This window comes from Muscardinus avellanarius (assembly GCF_963383645.1).
Source record: "Muscardinus avellanarius genome assembly, chromosome: 7".
Lineage (NCBI taxonomy): Eukaryota > Metazoa > Chordata > Mammalia > Rodentia > Gliridae > Muscardinus > Muscardinus avellanarius.
The window spans coordinates 107,191,698-107,197,697 of NC_137793.1; positions in this window are offsets into that span (position 1 = coordinate 107,191,698).

The following is a 6,000-nucleotide window of genomic DNA, read 5'->3' on the forward strand; positions in this document are numbered from 1 at the left end:
GGAAAGGCCGCGCGAGGCGGCCATGTTTGGTGTGGCGAAGTCCGAGCCGGGCCCGACTCGGGAGGAGCCAAAGTGCATCCGCAGAGGAGGCCACCCCCCTTCCTTGCACGCTAATTGGGCCTGCTGGCTGGCGCCTCGCCCCGAGCGAAGAAAACACACCCGGGACTTGACAGGGACGGTCCCGGAGCCAGGGAACAGCAGCTTTCCGGGAGTTTACAGTGTTGCACCAGTTGTCCAAACAAATCGTCACTTCAGTCGGCTTCAGCGCGATGGTGGCTCTGCGGCTGTTGCAGTGGCTGGCTGCGGTCACCGTGGCCGTTTCGTGGGCGAGGGTCGCAGTTCAGCAGCTCAGCAGGCGCTCCGTCTAATGGCTTAAGACCTCCCTGATAGCGGCTGTGCTCTGAGAAACCTCGGGTGCGATGTAGTCTCTCGCATATCGTTGTCTTCTTTTCCCAGTCTCTGCATGGTGAATTCTACCAGCTGTCAGGACTTCTGCAAAGAATGCCACCTTCCGCTAGGTGCTCGCTGCTCCGAAGCTCTCCACTCATCACTTTTCTTCGCCTTCTAGACTGACTTATTTACCCAGAGACGTTCTCATCTTAAAGTACCTTGAGGACTTTGAGGTCTCTCATCTCTCTGTATCCAGTAGGGCCTACCGAGCACAGTAGCTAGGACATTGTAGGTGCTCGATAATACATGTTTATTGGGTAGTCATATCAGTAGAAGCAGAGGGCAGTAACTGGTCTCTCTTCAGAGGGCCGGCAGCTGTGCCTGAATAGGAGTTAAGTGGATGAACAAAAAGCCTGCAAACATGTAAAAATGCAGACGGAGCCTCCTGGAAGATCCTTTGAGAACAGATTCCCAAAGTCGCCATGGGTGGCGGGCGCAGGGTGGTGGGGGAGTAGCTCCTAGGGGGCTTAGAATAAAAATAAAAGGGGCGACGGTCTGACCCAGGGGAGCAATGAGAATTTTTTTTTTCTGAAAAGGGGGAGGTAAACCATTAAGTTAGGAATCTTTATTTTTTAATATCTTTTTTATTGGTGCATTGTAGTCAAACATCACAATGGAATACAAGACTTGTTAGGATATCCAAGTACACATCATCCAATTAGCCTTTATCCAATCCCCACCCCACCCCTCCCCCTCCCTCAATCTTTGCTTTAGTGTTTAACATTGATATATTTGTTTATGTACTTCATGGGCTTTAAAGAGATTCCATCTTGCCCCATCCCATTCCCTCTGATTGGTCACCTTAATTGCTCCTCCATAGGGCCCTTTCTTCCACTAGATTCCCTCCTATTACCCATTTCTTCCTAGTTTTTGCATATTAGGGAGAGCATCTAATTTTTTTTTTATTTTCTGTGATATTTCTCTGTGTATGCCTCATTGCAAGTTCAAATCCCACTCTTGAAGGCCCCAGCACTGGATTGGCCACCTGGGTAGACTCTGATCCCGGCCTCGCTGGCTCCAGCACCGGCCTTGCCTCACAGCAGTAAGGAATCTTTATAACTGGAAAAATGAATAGGAAATGTGGGTATCCCGATCATACAAGTGTTGCGAGAAAACATAAGAAAAGAGTAACTTAGGTTTTCCCCAGCCTTGTCATATACGTTACTTTACTGAATGTATTATAAACCACCTTATTAAGTAAGTATAATTGCCTGGCGGGTACTGGGGCTGGAACCTAGGAACATTCTACCTCTGAGCTACATCCACAGACCTATTTTGTTCTTTATTTTGAAACAGGGGCTCACTAAGTTATGGAGGGCCTCACAAATTGCTGAGGCTGGCTGCAAACTTGTAATCTTCCTGTCTCAGCCTCCCAAGTACTAGGATTACAAGTGTGCACCACCACACCAGGCTGTATAGTCACTTTTTGATAAAAATAAAAGAAGGAAAAAAAAGAAATGTGGCCTGGTAACATACACCTGTAAAACCAGTACTTGTAAGGCTGAGACAGGAGGATCATACATTCAAGTCTTGGCTTCAAACTTCAGACTAAATCACCAGTTAGCTGTTCCCTTATAGACAGCACCAATACCTCCAGTTCCCAAAGGAAGTTTCCATTTTCCTCATCTTCATCCTACAAAGCCATCTCACTTGCTGCTCCAGGACTTCTGTTAATAGCCATCCAGGATCATCCTCCCAAGACCTGCAAGGCTTACAAGTTCAGAAATATCATATGCTCCTTTCTTCCTCCCACCCAACAGTCATTAAATCTGTAAATAACACTGTTGCATATTTCTTGTCTACACTTCCCTTCTGTCCACCTGCACCACTACTCTTCTAAGTGTCCATTTCCACAACACAAACCACTGTTGTAGTCTTCCTAGAGTGCAGCTTGAATTTTGCCCCTGTCCTGCCTCTACCTGAAAAGGTAAATGGAAATTTCTCACCTCAGCCAACAAGGCGTTTCTGAGTATGGACCAGCCTCACTTTCCATCTCCCGAAATATGGCAGTACAACAAATAGATTGGTTGGAAGTGGGGACTGGGGTGTAGCTCAGGGGTACAGCACTTGTCTAGCATGTGTGAGGTTCTGGTTTAATGCCCAGCACCCACACATACACAAAAGAAAGGGGACATTAATGTGATATCAGAAAGACTGATTTCACATCACTCACTTGCCCTATGATCTCTTAAGAAACTTCGCCTAAGCCGGGCATGGTGGTGCACGCTTGTAATCCCAGTACTTGGGAAGCTGAGACAGGAGGATTGCGGTTAGGGGACAGCCTCAGCTACTTATGTGAGGCCCTTTGCAACTCAGTACGACCCTGTTTCAAAATAAAAATTAGGGCTGAGGATGTAGCTCAGAGGTAGAATACCCTGGGTTCCATCCCCAGTACAGCAAAAAGGAAGGAAGGAAGGAAGGAAGGAAGTCCACCTAGTGCTGGGCATGGTAGAGCACGCTTGTAATCCCAGCATTTGGGAGGCTGAGACAGGAGGATTATAAATTCAAGCCTCAACAATTTGAGAAGCCCACAGCAACTTAGTTGTTTCCATAATAATGATGATGATGATGATGATGATGATGATGATGATGATGATGATAATAATAATAATAATAATAATAAGAAGAAGAAGAAGAAGAAGAAGAAGAAGAAGAAGAAGAAGAAGAAGTTGTTGTTGAAGTTGGGCATAGTGGTGCACACTTGTAATCCCAGTACTTGGGAGCCTGATATAGGAGGATAGCGGATGGAACCCAGGGGCATTCTACCTCCGAGCTACACCTCCAGCCCTATTTTTTATTCTTTATTTTGAAACAGGGTCTCACTGAGTTGCAGAGAGTCTCAGTAGCTGAGGTTGGCGGCGAACCATGATCCTCCTGTCTCAGCCTCCCGAGTGCTGGGATTTCAAGCGTGCGCCACACGCCCAGCTTTATTAACTTCTGATCACTATGTAAATAAGCACAAGTCTGGAGATCATTTTGAAAACATAAAGTAAGTTGAAAATGTAACCTATGACCCAGCAATTTCACTCAAAATGGTCTGCTTTCTCAAACTTACTGAACCACAATAAAATAGCTTGTGCAAGGATGTAAATCAGCTACATCACTAAGAAAATATTTAGGTAAACTGAGTTTTTTTCCAAGGCTTACTTACTTGCTTACTTTCTTTCTTTTTCTTTTTTTTTCTTTTTTTTTTTTTTTTTTGCAGTACAAGTACTACGGATGGGCATTCTACATTCAAGCTACATCCCCAGCCCTATTTTTCATTCTTTATTTTAAAACAGGGTCTCACTGAGTTGCAAAGGACCTAAGTATCTGAGGCTGTCCGCGAACTGTAATCCTCCTGTGTCAGCCTCCCAAATGCTGGGATTACAAGCGCGCGGCACCACACCCGGCTTTTCAAAGGCTTTTTGATGAAGGAAATAGTATGTTGATTTATATTCTGACATAAGCTCCTTATCTCAGTGCAAACCTGTATTAAATAGCTTACTGCATAAGAAATTCACTGAGGTAGATAGGGGACAAAAACTTTTATGAAAGCACCATTTGTAATAGCCAGAATTTGAAATAACATGTCCATCAGCAGGAGAATAGGAAAGTAAGCTGAGGAATAGTCACACAATCAAATACTAAGCAGCAGCGAAAAATAAAGGATAAATCTCACAAATACAATTTTAAAAGCAGATTACAGAAGGATACATACAGAAAAATGCTCCTTCTGGGAAGCTTAAAAACATGTGCAATGCTGGTATAGATTATTTAGTAACCCATACAAATGCACTAAAATATTTTTATTTTTTATTGTATTTATTTTTTATTTATTTTTGCAGTATTGGGAAGGGAACCCAGAGGCATCCTACTTCCGAGCTATACCCCAGCCCTATTTTTTATTCTTTATTTTGAAACAGGGTCTCACTGAGTTGCAGAGGGCCTCACTAAGTAGTGGAGGCTGTCCACAAACCGATATCCTCCTGACTCAGCCTCCCAAATGCTGGGATTACAGGCGTGTGCCACCACACCCAGCTTCTAAAATATTTTTAAATGATAAGGAATAAATATACGAAATTCAGAAAAGAGATTGCCTCCAAGGAAGCAAGGGGGAATTAGTGTGAGATTAGGTGAACACAAGAAACTTCTACTGTCTTGGAAATATTTGATTACTTAAGCTAGGTATGGATATTCATATATGTGTTTTATTGTTCATTGTAGCTTTTTATTTCCAAATCATCCTTTTTGGTTTTTTTTTGTTTTGTTTTGTTTTGTTTGTTTTTTGATAGACGTTGAACCCAGAGCCATTCTACCTCCAAACTGTCCCCAGCCCTTTTTAATTTTTGGTTTTGAAATAGGGTCTCATTGCTGAGTGTAGTGGCACACACTTGTAATTTCAGTACTTGGGAGTCTGAGGTAAGATGATCACCAGCTCACAGCTGGCCTCCGCTACTTAGTGAGGCCCTCCAAAACCTAGTAAGACCCTTTTTCAAAATAAAGAATAGAAAATAGGGGGTAGACTGCCCCTCGGTTCAATCATCAGTACCAAAAAAGAAAAAAATAGGGTCTCACTAGGTTCCTGAGAGTCTCACTAAGTTGCTGAGGCCCAAAAATCAAATTATAAATTTTAAAATAAAAGTGAAGCCAGGCGTGGTGGCACACGCTTGTAATTCCCGCGCTTGGGAGGCAGAGACAGGATGATCGCGCAGGTTGGAAGCCAGCCGCGCTGGCTTAAGAGACCCTGTTTCCAAATAAAAATATAAAATAGGTGTGGGAGTGTAGCCCGGAGGTAGAAGGATTTCCAGGAACCCCAGTACCACCAATAAATAAATAAATAAATAAATAAATAAATAAATAAATAAATAAACAAATAAAGTAAATAGCTGAATGTGGTGGTAATCCAGTAATCCCAATACTGAGATGGGAGGGGCTCAAACAGGAGAACCATAGGTTGAAAGCCAGCCTCAGCAATTTAGTGAGACCCTGTTTCAAAATTTAAAAAACAAATAAACAGCCGGGCATAGTGGCGCACACTTGTAATCCTAGCATTTGGCTAAGACCGGAGGATCGCAGTTCGTAGACAGCCTCAGCTACTTAGGCCCTCCGTAACTCAGTGAGACCCCGTTTCAAACTAAAGAATAAAAAAATTGGGCAGGGGGTGTAGCTCAGAGGTCGAATGCCTCTGGGTTCCATCTCCAGACCCGCAAAAATAAATACATACATAAATACATACATACATACATACATAAGTAAATAATAAAACAATTGAAAAGCACTAGGGGAGCCGGGCATGGTGGCACATGCTTATAATTCCAGCATTTGGGAGGCTGAGACAGGAGGATCTTGGTTCGTGGACAGCCTCATCTACTTAGTTAGGCACTTTGCAACTCAGTGAGACCCTGTTTCAAAATAAAGAATAAAATTAGGGCTGAGGATGTAGCTTGGAGGTAAAATGCCCCTGGGTTCCATTCCCAGTACTGCAATAAATAAATAAATAGCACTGGGGGGGGCTGGGCATGGTGGCACACGCTTGTAATCCCAGTACTTGGGAGGTTGAGACAGGAG